General features: G+C 41.4%; 1 protein-coding gene and 1 long non-coding RNA gene across 5 annotated transcripts in view; one reads left to right on the plus strand and one right to left on the minus strand.

Annotated features, from left to right (window-relative positions):
• Positions 1 to 279: 279 nt before the first annotated feature.
• Positions 280 to 6,877, minus strand: LOC116964240. Of its 3 annotated transcripts, XR_006164545.1 has the most exons (3): positions 6,831 to 6,877; positions 5,404 to 5,525; positions 280 to 3,896 (listed from the first exon to the last, which is right to left on the minus strand). It is a non-coding gene; the product is annotated as an uncharacterized LOC116964240 (long non-coding RNA). The 3 variants fall into 3 exon arrangements; XR_004408631.2 differs by lacking the exon at positions 6,831 to 6,877 and having other exon boundaries at positions 280 to 2,929; positions 5,404 to 6,822; XR_004408630.2 differs by lacking the exon at positions 6,831 to 6,877 and having other exon boundaries at positions 5,404 to 6,822.
• The window catches only part of NCKAP5 (NCK associated protein 5), a 250,857-nt gene continuing 234,633 nt past the window's right edge, over positions 6,777 to 23,000 (plus strand). For both annotated transcript variants that reach the window (XM_042784066.1, XM_042784067.1), the window contains exon 1: positions 6,777 to 6,794. The gene's annotated coding sequence lies outside the window, so the exon portion shown is untranslated. The remainder of the gene's footprint in view (positions 6,795 to 23,000) is intronic.

Below are 23,000 nucleotides of genomic sequence, written 5' to 3' on the forward strand. Positions count from 1 at the left end.
GCACAGACACAGGCTGTGAGATGAGGTTTTGGATGGGGTGGTGGGTTTAAAGAAGGAGGAATGGAGAATTTATGAATTTGTTATTTTTAAAGGAATGGTACGTCACTGATCTGTTTCACTAATAAAGTCTACAAACAGGGCAGTGCTGACGGCAGATGTAGAAGAAGCCAGTGAGAAAATGTGTATGAAGTCATGCAAGTCGGGTTAGCACCTTTCCCTGTAAATCATTTTCACTCATGGAAGAGAAGTTAAATAATCAAGTTTAGCATTTCTATTTCATTCTGTAATGCTCAAGCATTTTTATTTTTTCTAAATTACATTAAAGCAAGACTTTAAGACCACAAGTGAGAACAGGGCCTCATTGTTCCACACAAAGTGAGAAATGGTTTTCATCTCCTCAGCCCCAAGGATGAAACAAGAAGTAACATAATTCCCTTTTTACAGAGAAAAATAGTTGTGAACATACTAAGTACTGGAGCTTGTACAAGAGGTCTGTGTTTAAGCCAGAGTTTTCCTGTGTTCCAGTTCAGTGTATCAATAATAAGGTTGTATTTCTCATGTTACAGTACTGTGCGTTGTCAGCCTGTTCACTCCAAACTGGGGGATGCAGTTCCCACATCACTGCTGGAATCTTTGAAGGGTTTGATGGCTTAAAGCAAGCTTGGTGACAATCTTACCAGGCTCTGTGACGGGAGAGCATCTTCTACAGTTCACAGGATGATGAGGCGTGGAAGAGAAGATCTGTCTTTGGAAGTGTCCTCTCCAACTCTTGTCCTTGGACCTTGTTGCTCTGCAGTATAAAAGCCCATGTAAATCATCTTCTCTGTCAGGGGATGAGTAGTAGCAAGGGGAGAAGGAGAGAAGAGCTCTACCCTGTTCTCTTGAGGCAGTTTATTTTAAAGTATATTAGTGTTGCTGTGCTGGTGCAATGATTTTTAATATAGAGAAAACCATGAATGTAGATACCTGTGTCATCTGGCTGGGCCTATTACAGGACAAATACCCCTCGAGTTAAAAGCAGGACACTTGTGCAACCAAAATACTGCTCTGACATCACCTCTTCCAGATATTTCGTGTTACGTGTGCACTGATCCTTTGCTGTCATCTTCCCATTTTCTGCTGTGACAGCCAGCGCCTCCTGCCAGGCTTTGAGCACACCCGGCAGCTGAAGGCCCTGATGTACGGGAGCGTATTTGCAGAAATCAGGCTTAGATCTATAGCTAAACCTTATCCAGGAGACTCACCTGATCTGTTTAGCTCTAACGCTGACTGTAATCAGGCTGGAAGAGCGTGGGGAGGGACTTCACAGCTGAGTTTCCTTTAATTCTGTAGGATTTGGCTGGCCTCCTGTTTACATACGTTGAAGGAGATCCAGGGTGTGCTTCTCATCAATTCTGCATGCTGTATGAAGCCCTTTTTATGCTAACAAATTATATTTTCCATTGCTTTATGTGTTAATAAAAGGGCATAATTATGTTTATAGCAACCTATATTCTGGGATATGGCCCATTCGCAGATTATGTTTTTTAATCAGGAGTAAAGTCCAACATACTCTCCTGAAGGGAAAATATAATGCATTTATAGCATAAACCTGTATAAACATTATTGTAATGGGTTCTACTAGGGACAATCTTTCAAAAATAAGGCAGCATTCATCAGATATTAAAGACTCAAGCATATTTTTTTCCTGCTTCAATCAGTATAGCTCAGGATCTGCAAACTCTTGATTATGCAGGTATTTCCCTGATATTTTCAAAAATGAGTAAAAGATTGCAAATACAGACCTCTTAGTTTTATTACCACTCGATTAGCTAATCAGAATCTAGAGAGTGTAACTTAAATAAGCAAAAAATAGAAAACCTAGATTAATCTCCAGTAAATGCTTAGCAGTAAGGAGATACCAGCTTTTGCAATATATTTAATTTGCTGTAATTTATGTAGCAGCTTTACAGATGGCAGAGGGATAAGCCTATCTGCTTCCACGTGCTGCCAGAATCTGCACAAGCTTGTACTGCCCTGGACTTGAGGAGGTCTGATGCTAGTTTGATGCTACCTCTCAAATTCTTCATGGTTCAGTTCCTGACAATACCGTAATAAATCCAATATTGTTTTTCATTCAGCAGACTCTTCGTCCTCTACCAGGCAAGTCGAGAGCCTCTTAAGCCCCTTTGAGAGCAACAAGTATGTACGGCGTGGTTCCTGTAAGGCTTCCTGTATTTTTATGGTCTTCCACTCTTCCTGGTTGAGGAAGAGAGATCAAACGCAAAGGAAGTACCTATCTTCCTGCAGAGCCTTGGTAGAGATCAGTCCAGAAACACAGATCAAAAGTTGTAGGCATTCACTCTCAATCCCTTTTCTTTCCTCTAGTAACACTGTTGTAAATGCTTGAAAAATGGCCAAATGCTGTCCTCCCAGTGACAGTAATGTCAGGATGTCTTTTTGCTTCTGTTCTGCAGTGTGGAAATGTGCGAATGGCAGCACTTGACTCTTTCTTCAGCCAATTCAGAAGGTACTCAGAAAGATGTAAAGTTCCACTGAGATCAAAAGAAAACTTTTACAGAATCTTTTCTAGGATGAATGTAGCCAGCAGCAGCAGGAGCTGACAGTAACAGATGTCAGCACAAGGCACCAACCAGGCTGTGAGTCTTCCTGTAGTCCTGCTTACCAGTCTGTACTGGGAGAAACCAACGTGGTTATTGGGGACCAGTTTGTTCTGGAACCTCTCCCTGAGTGACTGATCTGAGATTTTTTTCTGCCAGCACAGGGCGCTCAGTGACTGTCCCCATCAGCTACTGTTGTGCAGATTTTTGTGTAATAGCCTGGCCTGGCAGTTTTCCCAGATCTGTAGGCAATCCTCCCGATATTTGAATTAAAGTCCCCAGAAGGGCAGCGCTGCCTCAGGTCTCACTGCACAATGTCCTGTGTCAGGCTGAAAGAGCAACTGTTTCTATAAATGACGTCAGTACACGCGATTTCTACCCTACTCATGTTTAAAAGAGTTTTGGAACACTGCTAGTGTTAAGTGCTAGTAACCTTTTGGTAAAATATCTGAAAATCTAGTATTACATCACATAGCTTCAGTCATATGTAAGTAAATTAATCACTATTAAAAAGAGGACAACAAGTGAGTTAATAACTACATTTGTGGAGGTTTCTTCCCCCGATTTTTAAGTATGAAGTTTCTCCGTGAAGCACAGACCCTCTTGAAGATTACACAGTTATTTTGGTATTATTGATTACCATGCAAATCGGTTACTTCCAACCTGTCAGTGTACCTGCTCTTCCACAAGTATCTCCTGTTTGAAAGAGCTGCAGAATGCAACAGTAAGCAGAGGTAAATCACCTCCACATGTATGTTATGCCAGTTGAGAATAAGAAGTCAGTTTAAGAAGCATCTGTCCCTTCAACAGTAGCTTGAGGTCTCTCAGAAAATTACAAAATTCCTACACTGGGTAATTATTGCATTTGTCAGTACTGAGCTAATGCTATCATCCACTTCAGTGTTTTGAAGTATGAGCATTGCAATTTCAGTGTCATTCCAAAGCAATGGTAAGCAAAGTCATGAATTTTGTTTGAACACTAGTGTATTATCTTGTAAATGTCTATGCTAGATAAAATTGCACAAGCCTAGGGACAAGAAATAATTAATGATTTGGAACATGTACTTATTGCTGTGTATGAAACGGAGATACTATTAATCTTAAAGAGACATAGAAGAACAGTATCTCAGTTGTCAGGAACAGTACAGCTCCATGTGCACAAAAAATACTTTCAAGTTGTAATTACAGCTTTAAATTGTAGACAAATACTGGTTCTTTTTAATTCTAAATCACTTCTAGTTACAGAGTAGATGACCGATTCGTTTGCTCTTGATTCCAGTGGATGTAAGTTCAGGCCTGAAAATAATTAAAGAACCAGCAATAATTTTTTTCATTCCTCTAGTTCTGGCTAATCTAGCATATCTGGAATTTGGGAAAAGAGAATTGTGGAAAGATAGATGTGGTCTTTCAATGAAAGTTTTCTATGTAATAATTTACAGACCAATAGAAAGATCTGTTGACTACACTAGAATAGTATTTTAAGATCTGCAATACCACAGCTAGGAAGGGATCATCATTACGCTAGTGATTTTACTGCATCTTGAATACCAGTTGTAGTTCTGGTCCCCCACTTCAGGAAGGGTGCAACAGAACTGGAAAAGTTCAGCAGAAGGCAGAAGAGGGTAATCAGAAACACAAGGTGATTTTTATTTATGGAAGAACTAAGACTCCTGAATCTGAAAAAGCAGTCACTGAGGCAGGGGAATGACAGAGCTAAAAATGTGAGTAGCATGGAGGAGATCAAATTGACCACTGCTTCTTTCAATGCAAGAAATACAGAATATGGGATGAAACTAACAGGTGGCATACTGAAAAGCAAATGAAGACATTTTTCATGTAAGCAAGGTTGAGAGCCCCTGCAACAGGGTATCATCGATTTTAGAAGTGCACATGGGTTCAGCTGGAGACTGGACAAAGTCATGGAAGAAATCTAGTGAGATGTACTAAACGCAGCAAGGGCAACCTTGGCTCCGAGCTCCCAGGTGGCTGCAGAGCAGGAAAGTGTTTTATCTTTCCCTGGACATGTGCGTTTTGCCACTGAAGAGAAATGATACTGAGCTACACAGACCTTTTGGGCAGATCCAGTGCAGACAGTTTTATGTTACCCAAGTCTCAAAAACAATTTACTCTTTGCAGTTTCAACTACTAATTATGAAGGAATCTGGGTAGGTGATTTAGGTTGACCATGCAAGCAACAGACATTATAATGCAATTACATTTTATTGGCATGTTATTATTTCTATTTAAACAGAAAACTAACATCTTTTAAACTCAGTAATTAACATTAGCTCTTAGGAGAGTTGCTCAAGGTGTTCCCCTGCACAACAAAGCAATTAAACGTGACAGCAGATATTACTTCAGTACTATGTGACTGCTACAGGATCATCGTTTAAACGATGAAACCCTGGTTGAATGGAGAATAAGAATCCTTTTGGAGATCCCAAATTCTACTGGATTTGGAGACTCTGACCTTTTAGCTGCCCTTCCGCCTAGTTCCTTTCTCATGCTTCTTTGCAGCTTGCTTTCAGAGTCTTGTGGTATTTAAGAACAATGCTACATCATCTACTCTGATTCACAGCACAGTATTGGCTTTACACTTCACCCGGTTACAGTGAAGGGCTTTGACTATCCCAGGATTCTGGATCAGTCCTCAGAAAATTGAACCGTTGTGTCTCATCAGCAGAGACCAATGTGCCAGTGTTAAATGCTGTCCTGGAAAGGACATTTTAAGTTTGACAGATTCAAGTACTTTTGGACTGGAGAAAGGAATTCCCAACTGGGGAGAAAATTTGCATTAACAGACCTGGTTACCGGTTCATCCAATCCACCACAGTCATGTATTTGGCTGCAAAGACTGTTCTCTGCACCACCATAGGAAGAGAGATGTTCCCTCTACAAAATGCAGTGTCTTCAGCTACAGCCAATCTGTTAAGAAAATCTGAGCGTTATTTCTGGTGGTATATTTAATTCCAGTGATTTATACATTCGTGAGAGTGTATCGCTCCTCTTCTCAGAAACCTCCAAACCAAAAAATCCCCCAAACCTCCTGCCACCTTAATTTTTAAAGCTTTACTTTTCCAGTACTCCTTGTTGTCTCTGATTCTCAGATACAGCTCTACCCTTTAATTCTCATCTAAGCGTAATGAATCACTTTGCACCCTGTGATTCCTGCAGTCTCTTGAACTTGGACTGGGTACTCCAGTGTACCCGGTTATCTCTCCTTTGAATCACCTCAGGTTTTCTCACTTTGCTTCCAAGACCTCTCTCTCACACTTTCTCTATTCAAACCAGAAAATCCTGCCTGAGCTCTTGCCTGCTCTACACTTAGGTTCTCAAATGTATGCCGTCTGCAAATAACCTGATCGCACATCAGTGCGATCTATTGTAACTGGGCAAAATTTTTTATTTGCTATTTTTTGACTACCGGAAGACAAAGCTTTCAGCGATTCCTCGGAACCGTTTGTTCCACGAAACACGAGGTTCTAAAAGCGTGCCGTGCACGCCTGCGAAATCTCCGTCCACCCGAAGCCTTTTCCCGCCGAGGCCGCCCCCCCCCCCCGCTCCCCCAAACTGTACCCACTCGAGCTCAGTGCTTCACTGCGGGCCACGCAAAGCGAGGGCTTTCCTCCCGCCCCGCCGGAGGGGCTGAGCGGCCCCGACCCGCGCACACGGGCGGCCTGAGGGACGAAGCAGCGCCCGGCCGGACACCCCGTCCCCCGGGGGGGGCCCGGGGCAGCCCCGCCGCCGCAGACAATGGCCGCCCCCGCCTCTTCCCCCCCCCCCCCCCCACCGCCCCCGCCGCGGCGAGCCCCTGCTGCCGGCGCAGATTTGCCGGAGCCATTCAGTTGCGACCGATTGCGATCGCGGCAGATGGGCTGGATCTGACAGCCCCGTTCCTCCGCGGGGCCGGGGGCGGAGGGGCCCGGCCGCCGCGCTCCCCGCCCCGCCGAAAGTGCCACCCCGGGCGCCCGCCCGCCCTCCCCAGGCACATGTTACGGGTCCCGCGGCTGCGGCGGGAGCGGGAGGAGAAGCCGCCGCGGCGGAACAAAGCGGAAGAGGCGAGCGGCGGCGGGGCGGGCGGCCCGGGGGGCGGCAGCCGCTCTGCCGAGGCGGGGGGCGGCGGGGCGGGGGGGCTCGCCGGCCCGCCGGGACGCGCTGCCCCCGCCCGCCGCGGCATGCCCCACCGGCCAGCAGGTAAGGAGCCGGCCGCGCCTCCCCTCCCTCACCTACCCGCCCCGCCGCCGGCTCCGGTCTCCTCCCCTTCCCCGGCTCCGGCGGCGCCCGCCGCTCCCCCGCCCGGGGATCGCGGGGGCTGTGCGGGGCCGGGCGCGGCCCGCGGGAGGGGTGGGTGGGTGGGTGGGATGGGATATGGGGGGGGGGGGGGGAGGCGGCACCTGCCGCCGCTCCCCGCCGCCGGCCCGGCCTCCTCCTCCTCCCCGCCCCGCCGGCCGCGCAGCCCGGGGCGGCGGCGGCAGCGCCGGCCGCGGGAGCCGCGCCAGCCCGCGGCCGCGGAGCGGCTTCCCCGGGGCGGCCCCGCACCGCGCCTGTGCGCGCCCGGCCCTGCCCCGCCTCGGCCGGGGGCAAAGTGCCATGCGCTTTTTTTTTTTTTTTCCCCCCACCGCCTTTTTCTCCTCCCTGAGTCGCAGGAATCGGCGGTGTCTGCGTTTCAGCCCTGTTGCTTCAGAGGCAGCAGATGTTCTTCTTGTGCTGTGACTCTGTGAAGAGCAGCCTAAGGAACTTTAATTTCTTTATTTCTCATCCTGTTTCTTTCAAGATTGACCCCTCCACATTGCACAAATCACTGGAAGGAGATTGTGCTGATGGAAGAAGAACGTTAGGCAGAAAATAGATCTTTTTAAAATGAGTTCCTGTTAAAGTACACAAAGCAATAGGCTGTAAAGTAAATGCAGAGTGCTGAGGGACCTGCTGCTGTCCAGTGAGGCTTTTAGTTGTTGATTCTCTTGGTTTTAGGGGGGCGTTAGATCTGCTGTCCATCTTCCGAGGTGGGTTTACCCAGGAAATGGCTGAAGTAAGGTAGAATAAGCATGAGTGGGCCTTACAGTTTCCTGTAGGAAAAAAGCAGAACCACATAAATATCGTGTTGTTGCTAACTTTATACATTTGCAGTTCTTTTTTTTTCCATGTAAATGATACAAAACTTGCTCCCTAATTGAAATGGGTTATAAATGTCCACTGTGCATCTCTTAAAAATTGATATTCCGGAGGAACCCCTTGTTTATCATTGGAAAGCTAGCAAAGTTTTTAACAAGCGAAGTAACATTAAATAGACAAGTGATTTACATCTGAGGGATTGACTGTATACATTACTGGATTGCAGATAAGCTATGTAAGTAAACAGAAGCACAGTGCTCTGTTATTGTGCATGACTATGGAGATATCATGGGACTTTTTTGCTAGTTAATAGCATAAGGCTTCGTGGGAACTGTTTGATCTGCAGGACTTTTGCTTGGCAGTAGTTTACTTAAGGTTATTACACTCTGTTTGGAGACTCGTATTTGCTAGCCATTATTGCATTCTTAGCTCCAGGCTTCCCTGAGTTACAGGTTAGTAGGTCAATAAAAATTGCATTGAAGTACTGGAATGGGCAGGCTAGATTTTTAAATGTGGTTGGGGAATAACTAGGCAGTAATCAGAACGCTGAGGAATTTTTTTTCAGTGAATTTTGATGCTGGTCATTGGTAATGAACCAAAAATACTTCTTTTTTTGCCTTGAATACCACAAATGTTTTTCCATTTCTCCTTAAAAGAGGAAACAATTCATACAAGCTAAATGCAGTATTCCCTTTCAGGGTAATGTGACTGGAACTCTTATTTGAATATACCAAGACTTAGTTCCTCTCGCTAGTAAACACTAGGATTAATGCCACTGGCACTAGATGAGGTTGGCCAGTTGCAAGAATAAAGGCGTCATCAGTTCTCTGTTGCTGTGAATTTACAGGTTTCCTTTAAAACTTGAAATTTGCTGTGCTATGCAGGGAAGCAATATGAAAAACTACTTTATTAGATTGCCGTTGCATGAACAATAATAAAATTTTGAGTCATCCACGTAAAAGCGTTCCAGAACTTGTTGTCACCCAGTGGATTTCAGATGTGCGGAACAGAAGCTTGAGCCTGACTTTGTGCTGCCTCTGTCTGAAGCCGTGCTTGTTCCCGGGGTGGCTGCAGCGTGCGGTGTAATCCCCATTCTGCCAAATCCTTCAAACTGGTGATCGACTGTGTACATGGAGCAGTTCCATTCATGTCACAGAGTACAATTTACGCGGTTAAAGTGAGCCATATGGTGCGTCCCCCCCCCGGCGCAGTGGTGTGCTGATCGTTGAGGATGACTTGGAAGTTCAGTGCAGAGCTCTGATGCTCTGATAGAAAAATGAAAAAAGATCAGAACTTGAGGATGGTTTCGCCATGTCTTGTGTATTTCCTTCTCTCACTGAACATTGTGGATAGAAATGTTATATCCGCTAGCCCAGAAATATTATATGTTGTACTTTTTGGCTTTTTCAGTCTGGTCTCCTTGTACCTTAGTGTTTTCAGAGAGTTTCCTAGGAAAATTTTTCCCGCTTCAGCTTTTTCTCATCTGCATTTTTGCTGTTAATTGCACATAGCACACAGTTACAGGTTTTTCTTGTTGGAGTATAATTGGATGCTTTGTAGGTATTTGGTGTTGCCTTCTTTCTTCAGCAAAGCAGCTCCCTTTCTGTAACAGTTATTAATGGTTAACTTCTCTAATTCTGTGCTATGCAGGGTTAGTTACAACTGTTGTAGAGCATTACTGCTACACCACTGCTTGACTTGGCCAGATAAATCCCTGCACAGATAAGCTCTGCAGCATCAGCAGCCAGGTGTTTTGCATAAATCCACTTCTTACACTGATTAATTTTCCGTTTAAGACCCTGATTTTGCAACCAGTTAGACACCTGCTTAACCTTAGAGTCACGGCATTGAAATAGATAGGCTACGTTGTGTGTAAAGTTAAGCATGTGTGTAGTGGTTCGCAGGATTGAAGCTTGCAAAGACGTATTGTACAGAAAACCTCAAACCAACCCAAATCCCTTTTGCTTTGCTTCTTTTCTCAATTATATGGTAGGTAGCTGCTATTAGTTTATTTAGTTAAAATGTGATCACATAGTGTGATGAAACTGGCTTGGGACTGGTATTTAAGACGCAGGAATTGTGTTTCTGCTTTTGACTTATGTTTCCCTGGAGGTTTGAGGCCTCTTTTTCCATCTGAAACTGCACTGTGGTGAAGTTGAGGTTGTCAGAGTGCTAATGCAGATTTGCCACTGCTCAGAAATCAGATGATGAAAAGGCAATTTTAATAAAAATTCATGTAAAAACATCAACCAGAAGCCTGGTAGGTCTTGCATTTATGCTTCCATTCTGAAGAAGGTCTGGAGGGATTACTACAGCAAAATTCTGTTTATTGTTTCTAACTCTTTGATATTTATATCTCATTTACATTGTGTAATGGAAACTCCTAGGAATGACCAAAGAATTGATAGTATTAGGATATTAGATAATGGATACAGTCCCAAGGTGATGTGGATGGAATTTAAAAAAAATATATATTTTTTTTCTTGTTTAAAAATATATTCAAATGATTTAAACATAAAGGGAAAGACTGGGTGTTCTGCCAGCAAGACTCATATATGCAAAATTCTTCTAAAAGTCAGAGACCCTGGAGTTCTCTAGTTCTTTGAGAATTTATTTTTCTTCTATACTTGAAATGAAAATGGGAAGGTTTTTTTTCAGGAGAGAATCTTTAAAATACAGAAATTAATGGCTCATAAAGGAGAGTCAAGTACTTCTATCTCTTTTGCTGTGGTGTGTGCTCTGACAGTTCACGTCTGAAACATAAATTATTCTTCAGAATAATCAGAATGCAAGTAAGATCAGGAAGAAGAAACCAAGATGTGGAAAAAGAAGTTTGATACATCACAGAAACAAAGTTTTCAACACTGCTGTATGCTGTGAAAGAACAAAAAGAAACATTCTTCTTTCCCCCATCTCTCTTAGGATTTCTCTTAAATCTATGTGGTTCCGAGTATCTGAGCTAAACATTTACCAGTTGCTTTCCATGTAAATCTTTGTCCTGTCTTCCAGTAACTTTCCTTGCATTGTGTATAAATGCCTTTAAATAGACTCTTGGCTCCTGGTGGCCTGTGTTTTTTCTAAATAGACAATGCAGCTGCTCTCTCATTATGTTCACTCGAATCCTTTGGACTTTTCAGTTCTTCTTTGTGCCAAGGTTTTGCCCATGTTGTTGGTCTAAGCCACTACAGGAAGCCAAAATCCTTATCCCAATGTATATTTGATGATAATAAAGTTACTTGTGACTGAGTATACCACTTGCTTATTCTGAGTGGTTCTTTTTTTCTAAAGCTGTATGCTTTAAGCCTTTAGAAGGGTAATTTCAGGTTTCATTGCCATAGGTACAGTCATTTCTGTGGCAATAGATGTTGACCTTTACAGAACTTTTCTATTTCTTTCCCTTTTTCCTTCTTTGAACTAATTGCCCGTGTGCCTCTTCTCCATTACCACTGTGTATGTCTGCATTCCAGCATATGTTCCTAGTCTCAGGTATAAAAGCCAGCTTGCAGTTTGTAAAATGATGACCTCAGTGACTTACCACAACCTGAAGGGTAGCTGTGTCTTGGCTAAGAACATAGTGGTGTAAAATGTGGCAAGGGGAGAACGTAGGCCAAACCCAGTGCAGTAAATGCATCTTTCTGTTGAGTTTGGGAGAAGCCCAAAGCTACCAATGGAGCCAATACTCAACATTTAGTATGTCTTGACCTTCTTGACATCTGCAGTAAAGTTATTTCTGGTGGCTACCAAAAATGAGATTGGGTCATTGTTGATCATGTGTTGATGTTAATGGGAATCTGACGTGCCAATTTTAGAGTATATAAAAATATCTTTTCATGTAAATAGCGCATGTGGTAATACAGGCGACTGCTGGGAATGCTTCTGGTATGTAAGCTCTAGATGGGTATTAGTAGTTCATGAAGTAGGAACAATTTGCTGTATGTTTTACTGCAGGGTTCTCTCCCATGTAACATTGGCTTTACTACTACTGCTAGAGCTTGTATCTTGTGGATGAGTAAGTTAATATCAGTATCCAGTCATCGCTTTCAGTTACCTAATGTAAATGAATAATTACAGTACTGTAATATGTTGCTATGGTTTGATTTTTATTTTTTTAACAATCACTTTCATTGAAACCAGTATATTTAAGTTTGCGTTGGCCTAGCCAAGGACTCAATAAGTGCACTGGTATTATCAACTGACATGGCACAAATAAGAAAATGATTTGATTATTTGCTGCGATCCTTTGTGAGTCCAGGACCACACCTCCACTTTGTCTCCCAGTTGGCCCAAGAGGTTGCACCAGTTGCTGCTCCTGAACACGCACCAAGGAGCCAAGTGCTGGGGAGTATGCATTTGTGTTGTATCTAGGGTACTCGGGTGGTTGTCCTGGTACACAACTGTAGGAGGGAATCTAAAGATCATGAGTGGTGTGCTCAAGACCTTAAATGTTGATGCAAGACAAGTTTTCACCTAAAAAGTGTCCCTCGGCACATTAAATTACTAGTACAGATTCACCTAGTGAAATATAACATGATCAGAATGAAAGTCTGGCCTAAAAACCACACAATGTAAATGTGAAACATAACTCAGCAAATGATCAGAGGAGTAGACTACAGAATACAAGCCAAAATGAGGAAACATTAGTCAGAGAGCAGGAGTAGATTTCTTTTGAAATCAAGACTTCTGTTTGTTCTCAAAGTCCAACAAGATCAGGTATCTGAAGAGTTACTTCAAAACTGCTAGGACTGTCTGTGTCTGGCATTGTGTCTTACAGGTCCTACCTGACTGCTGGGTGACAGGAGTCTACAAACATTCATGTCTCCTAACAGTCGTGGAATGGACTGCCTCTGTCCAAATTCTATATCTGAAAACCAGGAAGTCCCAAAACATCGCAAGGTTTCCAGGTCCAGACTCCATGTAAAGGACCTCCTGGTTTGAGCTAGGATTTGTGGGGCTTCATGGTTCCCTGATGAGGAGCTAGGAATTGGTTCCTGAAGAGTCCAGTCTTGCAGAGGGTTGAATGCTTGTTCTGGTATTTTACTAGGAAAGACATGGGTGACAAAGGGCGAGGATGAATGGCAGTCTAGACCATGTTCAGTGATCCCAGAGAATGAAGTAGGACCAAGGATGACCCTGGGTTTTTAAGCCAGAAAAGACTGTAACAGATCTGTATGGCAAGGAACAGGAACCAGGGGCAGCAGAACCCTAAGGAAGAGTAAGACAGGTGACACGAATGGGCGAGAGGAGGGACTGGTATATCAACACCGTCTTGGCGGGTGAGAAGGAAGAAAACGGCACTGTGGGATTTTGATTTACTTTCTCTTGGAAGAAAACAGTGAAGTTGTGTTCTGGAAGAGAACTTCAGGTTTGCAGGAATTGATCAAAGGTAGAAAATAACTACATAGGGATATTCTATTAAGTTTGAAAAGCTGTGTTAGGAGAGTGTCAGAACTAAGGGAATAAAACAGACTGTCAGGTCTTGAGATTCGTGATACAGATGTTACAAAGTGTGAAAGCAGGAATGGAGAAAGATACTGGGATCTGCAACAGCATGTATTTCAGTGAGGGAGGAAACTGCATTGTAAACTAGAGGAGAGCAAGTGTGGCATTAACAGGTGTTAGAAATCTTTTATTTTACTGGGACTTGTTTTCTGGGGTGGAGGTACTTGCATCAAAGAACGGATTACATTTTTCATAGCTGGGTAAAAATACTTTTGATGAAAGCTAATGCTGTAGCTCATTGGCATAGTATTTACTTAACATAAAGCAAATGAGGGCATTGGTCCCTGATGAATTTACTTCATAGGGTAATGAAAATATGCTTGTGTATTTGTTGTGAGTTTTGTTGGCTGATTTGGGGTTTTGTGCTAGGGTGAGCGATGGATAGGTTGGAATGTATCAATATGTGAATTTATCTCTCTCTTGTCATGTAAAGGCTTTTCTAAGAAAGATAAATATTAGAGTCTGGATTAATATCCTTAACATCTTCACTCGACAGTGGTGTAGCCGTGATAGTCTTGAGGATGGTAAGCAAGACAAGGTTTTCAGTCATGGGTGTCTCTTATGAGATTAACATGGGAAAAGAAGTCAGGCTTATGGCATATAAAACCTATTGTCCGTCGTTTCAGTTCTGTTAATCTCCTCTTTTTTATGATGGCAGCATGGACCACATATTTTTGAGTCAGATCCAAGTTAGTTGAAACATAACCTGGCTTGTTTAGTAGCAGCTGGATCAAACCTCAGTGTGAGACACATAATAAATAGTTCTGGTGTGTTTCGCTGCAATCTTACACTGATAAATCCGTGTAAAGGTAACAGGTAAATTAATGAGAACTATTGTTATATCTACAATATAACCTATAGGTCCCGTCCAGCATGGATTTATTGATGGCACCGAGGGGATGGAAGTATGGCATAGCCCCCTTCCTTCCAGTCCCCCTAATCAGTATTTCAGATGCGGAGTTCCTAGATGACAGGATGAAATCACAGATCTACAGCGGGGTGTCTGTGCCCTCTTTCCATTTGGATCAGTAGTGAATTTCTTTCTGTCTTCAGATAACTTGCCTCCTTTTGTTTTGTTACAGTGATATTACAAAATATCCCACCAGTGAGGTCTGGGTAGGAAGTGTGAAAGCTCCTTTCCCATATCCCATATGGTGAGATGAGCAGTCAACCAGTGAAACAATGTGGATTAAGGCTGCATTGAAGGTCTTAATTTATTTCTTTGACTGTCTAATATGCAGTGCAACTAAATACATATTTCTGAGAGACTGCGTCCGCTGCTTTATAGCGGAAACTGCTCGACACATTGCTAATTTATGAAAAAGAAGGAATGGACGTTAATTGCTAGATTTTAATAAATATAGCTCAAAGATCTTATTTCCTCTAGTAAGAGAAAGAAGCTTTAATCAGTGGAAAACCATATAGCACCTGAAAGATTGGTGGAGATTGTGACTAAGGTTACAGGGAGACGGTGGTGTGGCCAGAAAATACTGTGTGGGCTTTCCCCAGGGCTGCCCCTGGGAAACTGTGGCAGCTCTCACTGTCCACCCCAAAGGGATGGCTGTACCACCCTGACAAGGGAAGTGCAGGGGTCATAATTTGATCGTTAGTTGTGAATGAGAGAAAAGGCAGCAGAGAATGTGATTGTGACCTGCTTGATGTTTATAATAATCCCTACTGGTTTAATGGCCTGAAAATAGCATGCTTGGCTTCAATTTAAAATGAGTTGGCCAGTGTAGTAGTTGGCTTAGGGAAGTGTATCTCCAGCGGGCAAAATGAAGCTACATCAACACAGGCCTGCTGTGAATCCAGCCTGCCTGCTTGTGTCTAAGCTCTTACAAGCAGATCATCTTGAAGTAAGGAGGAGATGAAACATAACTTTTCTGCAGAAGCAGGGGGATGGAGATCTAGTTATCCATGAATAACAGTGATTTCAATCTGTGAGCTAAATTAGATTTTAAAGTTTCATAGATATCCTGTATTTTAGGCACATGCCTTGTTTTTTAGTTACCTTCTGCCAGTAGGCATAGACTTTTTTGAATGCAACCATAATTGATTTGTGGATGCTCAGTGGTTACCTGAATAACACACTAACAGCCAGTCCAGTGCCTCTTTTGGTGTGTTAGCCTGTGAATCATACACTCATGTTTGTGTTTTGTAGTGCACTTTAAAGTACCAATGTTTCAAGCCAGATCCTTCAAGATGCTGCATTTCCATAGCTCCTCGTAGACCCACACCCAGCTAGTGTCATGTGAGACTGGGGAGAATTTGGCTCTTGATGGAACATAAACCTGATCCGCATAATTCTGTGCTGCCTGGGTAGTTCCCATAAGCATTTTAAGTAAGAATTGCTGGTGTGGGCAGATGAAGTTTTCCAGAAAAACAGGAGAAGGGTATTGGAGTGCTACAGTTGTATGGTTGAGTGAAATACCAACCTCTGTAAATGGAAATGTATGTATTCTTGATGTATAGGTATACCCCAGCTTTCTTTCTTATAGGCAGGTTTCTTAATGGCTGAAATTTTTCACTCATTTTTGAATACCATTCTGGATGAAAGAGATTTCTTCAGAAGTTTGAGCGCCTCATTAATGACTTGTGATTGACGTTCTACAGGAACTCTTCTGTGATTGGCAACATGCGTTTGCAGTAGTCAACCTCTGGCTCATTTGTGTCTTACTTTTTGAGGGAAAAATCCTTCATAATCTCTCAGAATTCATGAAAAATGATTTTGTCAGACTGTATTAGAAATCACAGCTTTTGTTCAGGCTAGCTGTATGGGATAAAACCCTTCCAAATGGATAGGAGTTTCAGTTAGTGAAATGTGACGGTTAAATAAGATTAGATATTTCTTCTTTGGCCACAAATATTTACCTGAGAATAAGACTTAATTATTTCTATAGTAATAACAAAATATTTTCTCTTAAGAAAATTGATAATTTGCACACCTATATTTTAGATGTGTGTCTAGTTTTATATGTTTTATATGTTCTTTGTAACAGGTTATCTTAATAATTATCAATCTGAGCACAATTGATAAGGCTCTGTATTATCTGTCTGTAATAGTACTATAATGTCATATGAGTTTTGCTCCCAACAAAATCAATGAATGTTTTGCTCTAGCTAACATGTGTCAGGCAACGTTGTAGAGGTTGATAATTAAGACTGGTGCCACTGACTAACCCAATGAAAGTAGCATTTTGATTTTTTTTTTTTTGTGTGTTGTACTGGGATGAAGGCCAGTTGGCCTCTAAAGATAGTTTCCATAGCTACTGTCCTACAGAGAAAGAAAATGCTGCCACAGCATTTTTCCTTTGGATGTTTATAGTTTTTATGCAAGCTGTCAAGACAATTAATTTTCATCAGATGTATTGGTTATTAGCTGTTGAAAGCAGGGGGGCATGGGTGGGTACATATGATGAAAAGGAGCATTAAACTAAGTAAAACATCAAGAGATTTCTTTATGTACATAATATGAATGCATTTCAGATTTACAAAATCCCATTACTGCAGCATCTGATATGCTAGAATGCAATCTACGCTCAAAAGACAAGGTCCTGAAACTGTTCAACTTTATTTCTGAGAATAAGCAAGCCTGGCACTGACTTTCACCGTTGCTTCTTGTTGAATGTTGTGATCTAGATTTTTAATTCCTTTTAAAAATTAAATGAAAAAAAATCCCTGTCAGAAAAGCTCTCAAACTTTCACTGGTTTAAAATAAAAACAATTTTGTGTGCCTCTTGTGCATAGAAGAGCATAAAAAGGGCAGTAAATACTATGGCAGTATGTTGTGTAAAAACAAGCATTGAGAATGAGATTATTTTTTGAGGTTGGCATGCATAATGTCTTCATTTCACTATGCAATGAGGCTTCAGGGCACACCATTTCGAAGTTGGGGCTCGTTCTGGGAGTCATTAGCATGTGGTTGTATTACCAGCTCAAACTGCACATTTCCCATAGATCGCTGAAGCAGAAGTAAGGATTTGAGTACTCAGATTGTAATATTTGAGCAATTTGTGTGAATTTATGACACCTTTTCTCAGTCTCTCTGTCTATATAATGGAAGGGGCTCTGTCTGCTCTCTGTAGTTATGGATCCAGCTGCTGTTGCCGTGTTCCCTGACAGCCTCTGCACTCTTACCTCTTCAGAGATTTTAATGTCAGCTCTTGCTCCTCAGGTTTGTCCTCTTACGTGATATCAAGGGACAATATGCAGACACTACTAAATGGCTTTGACCATAATCATTGACTTCAGGGTCAAACCAAGTTTGCTTGGGAGAACCATCCGCAAAACATATATATTAGAATTGGTGAAAGCTGGTTGGCTTCAGCAATGTAGAAATGCTAGTGAAAAAGCAGTGTGCTTTGGAGAACTAGAGAAAGAGAGGATGTGAAGGTAATAAAATATAGGTGTAGAGAGGATGGGCATTATGGGGTACAGTGAAATAGGTGAAAGCATGGCTCTGCCCTTCAGTGTGGACATTTGATGGTTGTCCAGTGAACTCCTGGGAAAATCTTCTGACCATTGAGGAAGGACCAGATTTATAACATAAAAATTAAAAACTCCAGCCAGAGTGTGATGGTGGCTGGAGGCCTCTACTGAAGAGGAGATAAATAAACTAGAAGTCCGAAGTGTCAGAGAGGCATTTTGCTTTGTGGCAGCGAGAACATTTTCTTCCCCTTCCTCTCTAGTAATACTCTGCCTGTCTGATTTGTGGCAGACCAGCTAGGCACTAGCAAAAGAGGTTTTATGTGTCTGAGGCTACTGGTGCTCTAGCTCCCAGGGTCGCAGGCTTTCAGGAGGCAGCAGAGTGTCGGGGTGGCCATTAAGAGCCCAGCAGGAGGATTGAGGCTGAGGCCACGGGAATGTCCCCCAGGAATGTCCCCCAGGAATGTCCCCCAGGAATGTCCCCCAGGAATGTCCCCCAGGAATGTCCCGCAGGTCCCGCTGAGCTGCTGGCCCTTCAGCAGGTGCCCGGATCGTCCCGCTGGCCCCGGGAGCGGGGCTGAGGCCTGCCGCCTCCGGCCTGCCACGGGCCGGCGAACCCCAGCCTGAAGTAATTTCTAAACCCTGCCGATCTCCAGCTCTAGCTATTGCGCTCCATCATTGTATTTCCCTTAAAAATCTGGGCTAGTTATTTGTCCGAGGTAACTTGGCTGATTAAATACATGTCAGTGGAAATGGGCTGACTGAAACCAGCCATCTGGCTGCCTAAGTATTAAAGTGCTGCTTGGCACGATGGGCATAATTTTCTAGTGTCTTAATACTTTTCTTCCTTAATACCTTCAACGCTATGAGATATTTGTGTACGTTTACTTAGAAACATTTTCCTCAAGTCAGGAAAGTTGATTTGATGTTGTTGCAGGGAATGCTCTAAAAGATATTATTGTTTTTTAAAAAATACATCTCTGTAGGCCTGTGTATAGGGGGAAATGGAAATTATTCAGTGCCTATCTAGAAAATAAATAGTTTTCTCTATCTGTTGCTTGCAATTCTGAGAGATTGAAAGCTTTGTATTTTTAAGTAAAGCTGTAGTTTTTATAGGTGCATACAGAAGTACTATCTATAAATAGGTAAAGTTCTTCACAGTGTTTTCACAGGACAGTACTGGAGGAAATAGTTGATTACTGAAATAGGTGATAGGACTGTTCATAGACCTCATGTACCTTGAGAGTTTATCTTTTCCTACGTCTGAGATTGCGAAAAAAGCATGAATATGCTAACTAAAGTATTTTTTTCATTTAGCAAGTAGCTGTATAATCATCTAACACCCTGGGATATTGCATTGGTGCCGAGTGACAATTTCGTAGACAGGGGCCAGTGGAAGAGCTGCCGGTGCAAAGCCTTACCCCATGGCCAGAGCCCGCAGCAGGGCAGAGCAAGGCCTGCTGTGTCTTGGTCATGCATTCTCACCAGCAGTGTTCAACGAAGGGATGAATATGTGGGTATTTTGTACAGACTAAAATTTTAGCATTTAATTTCCATGTGAAATTAGATGATAACAGCTTTCAGTGTCAACTGTGAAAACTTTTTACAGGATGTGCAGTAATGAGCAGGTAACTGGTTTTATAGTATGGAATAATACACAATATAAAAACATATGGGTTTTGTCTGCTTCACTAAAAAAAAATCCTTTAACTTGTCTTCTAGAGAACCTCCAAATGATAGATGAAACTAATCAAGACAATATCCTGTTAAGAAAAATATGTCAACGTGAAAGTATCTTAGCGTATCAAAATATGCTTGTTCTTGCAGCATGATGAAAAAGGAGAAGCTATTCTGTTCTGCTTTGGGGATTTTCGGAAGGGAAAGTGAACGCAAACATCTCTTAGATATTGATCCCCAGAGTTCAGAAAAGCTCTGAACACCTGCATAGCAACTTAGACCATTAATAACATATATGTTCTGTATATAAAAGTACTTTCAGTTCTTTGTACACTCTTGTAAAACACTGTTAAGAGCCACTGTTGCAATGTTACTAATGAACCATGGGTATTGAGTTTAGTTCTGTTGGCTCTCTCTAAGAAAATTGCTAATTGTTGCTGGTGGATGTTAAAGTAGGTGCTTATTGAAGTCTCATTCCAATTCTTTGAATTTAAACTAATTGTGTACCTTAAGTTTCAGCAGCAAAAATTCAAAATGCCCATGTATGTATTTTCTGTCAGCTGTTTTGATGTTTCATAAGCTAAAGGCATGGCCATGTAATGTCACAGGAGATTTATCTGCAACGTTTATCACCAATTTTATATATGGCTGTTTTTCTTCCTACTCTATTAACATGGGTACTAAAAGTGTGGTTCTAGTTTTATAATCTCTAATATCAAAGTAACTTAAAATCAAGGTTAGTTTCACTTACTGAATTGGCAAATGCCCTTTACTGGATTTATTCTTTTGTTCTAGCTTTGGACTGGGGAATTAAGTTTTGAAATAATATTTTGATTTGAAATGGACTTTTTCCTGATTCTGTAAATGATTCTGTAAATACTCCTGGTGATGCTATGTGAACACTGTGTGTGATTTTTTTTTTTATTCTGGTTCCTACCAAAGGTGATGTAGCTGGCTGTGGTGATGACTATAGCAAGTCATTTCAGAGCACAGTTCATTACCCAGATACAATACTGGAATCTTCCTGCTGTGAAAAATGGCAAGGAGCTTTTTGCAAACATCAAATTGGTTTCAAAACATGCTATTTGTTGTGGAAACTGGAGAAATGCAGATTTGCCTAAGTATTTGTTTGACATTTGAACTGCTGAAAATTTTTCCCTTTTAATACTTCAGATAGTTAATATTTTAAGTATTTTTTTAATATACATTTAATATGTTTGGAAATGTCTGAATGCTTGCACATCTTAAGCCTTATTCACCTGTATTGATTAAATCACTTGTTTGTTTGCGAAACTTGAACTTCCATTGAAGTTGATTTTATTTGAGCTTTGAGAATTTGTCTCATTCATGAAGCATATCTGACTGATGTCTTTGGGGAAAATCATTTAAAATGCCCAAAGAGGGTTTAGTTTGTCTGGGGTTTCTTGAAGGTGTTTGCTTCCCTGATTCATGTTTTAAACAGAAAGCTGTTTTTTTAAGATTGTGTTTACTTGTAAAATGATGGCAATGCACTTTTTCATAATAGGATTTTCAGTCACATCACAAATAATTGGAAAAGTTTTAAGTAACAGTTCTGGCCCTACTTTGTTGAGCTGTACTAGCTGAAAGGATAGACAGTACCCAAGATTCATCTGACATTTTTTCAATTAATATTCAGAGAGCAGGTTTTAAAGGTGCTGTACTGAAGCAAATTCAGGTCACTACATGTGACTTTTTTAACCAAGTTCAACAGAACAACTTGAGCAACACAGGTGGATCTTGTTCCCCTGCTGCTATTCAGTCTTCTCTGTTTCATTTCTAGGCAACCACTGAGGTTGTGATTTGACTATATATGAATTTAAATGACTTCATAAATACACACAAAAATACTGTCATTGCTCCACTAATATGTCTGATGTGCTCTGGATTTCATTTTCAATATTATTAAGTGTTAGACTAGTATATTATGTGGTAAAACTGTCACTGATAACTTAGTTCTTCCATGTCTACTTCAACGTGTTGGAAAGTATTTTGCATATATTACCATATGCTACAGACATTATTTAAAGTGACAACTATAATTTCTATATTAAAATTAGCCTGTGCGCATGCCAGCCAGCTGTTTGGTTCAGTACAAATAATGCTTTTTGAGCGGCTCTCTCAGTCTGGGCTGGGGTCCCTGCAGATCTGTGTCCTTTTAAAAGCAAGTCTTTTCATCTCCTCTTTTAGGTCTACTGAGCCAACAAAGCTCGAGTTTGAGGTTCTAGTTAATCATCTAATTTGTCAAAACACAAAATCAGCCAGAGGCCATTGCCTTTGACTTTATCTAGTCTTCTTCTATAGACAGAATGATAGAAGAAACAATTTTATCATTAGCATGGAACTGATTTTATTGCTGTAAGGCTGCTTGAATATAAATTCATGTGTTGAGTTACTGAAGGATACTTCAAAGTGATTTTCAACATGCTGGTTTTTTTCTTCTGGCATAGTGAGATGCAGTTTAGAGAACATTATTTTGTTTAAGACATACTGAAGCATGTTGCCTAACCTGGGGGAGGACTGAGGGAAGCCCAGCAGTTTATAACTTTTTTCCAAGGAAATTTGTTACGGTATCACTGAAAAAAAAAAAAGAAAAAAATCCTACTATTACCTTTTCTCTTCACAAAACTAACAGGTTACTGAAGTTCAAATAGATTTATAGGAAAGTCTGAATTACATTCTCTCTCCAAATCTTTGCAGTCATTAAACAAGATCACATTCCTGAATGTGAAAACTAAGTGGCAATTATTGCTTATTGGTACATCCGAAATGTATTTTATGTATACATTTGATGAACGCTCTCAGGAAATAATTATTCAATTTATTTTATCTGTCACTTGCTGGGAGTCCTATTCGAAGGTGCGCCCAGGATCTGTACTGATGCCAAGCACGTGTCATGAGTGAGGTGTTCGTGCCGGTGGCTGTTTGCAGGTGGCCCAAGAACCAACTGTTGCACATAATTAAATGACCTGTTGCTCTTAAAGTACAAATCATCCATTTTACATTTTTACCAAAAGTGGATAATTTTACAGAAGGTGATCTTGGCAAAATTTGTCTCAAATGTCCTTTAACTATGACACAGACTTAATACTTTCAAAATTACAAAAAATGGATGGATGTCTGAAGTTATTTTTGTAATTGGTTTAATTTTTTTCTTCAATAATACAGTGTAAATTGAAATCATTGAAGAGATGCACTAATGCTTTTAATAATAGAGATCATAGATATGCAGATGTAAAACCAAATAGCTGATTTCACAGCAATGTTGTAAATATGGCAAATATTGCATGTATTTCGGCATATATGCTCAATATTGGTAAATTATTTCATTGTATGCTTCAAGCCATATTGCTATGATTTTAGTAGCCTTTTTTTCCCCTCATATTGGTTGTTGCTTCAAAGTGTATTTAAAAAAAAAATGTCTCATGTGCATTCATTTAGTTTTTAACTCCATTCCCTTTGCTACCTTTTCTTGTTGGGCACCTGAAGCCTCCTGTGTGTGTTTTCTACACACTGTATCACAAAGAGGAAATTTAGAAGTACAAATGCAGGCACTATGTGGCTTATATGTGGATATTTTCCCTTGTATAGAGAGCATCTATGTTTATATGTATATATATATATGAATGATAGACTAGTTTGGCATATACTTTGATCCATTCTGATGCT

This window comes from Tyto alba, unplaced genomic scaffold (genome assembly GCF_018691265.1).
Source record: "Tyto alba isolate M040663 unplaced genomic scaffold, T.alba_DEE_v4.0 Super-Scaffold_7, whole genome shotgun sequence".
NCBI classification, from domain to species: domain Eukaryota; kingdom Metazoa; phylum Chordata; class Aves; order Strigiformes; family Tytonidae; genus Tyto; species Tyto alba.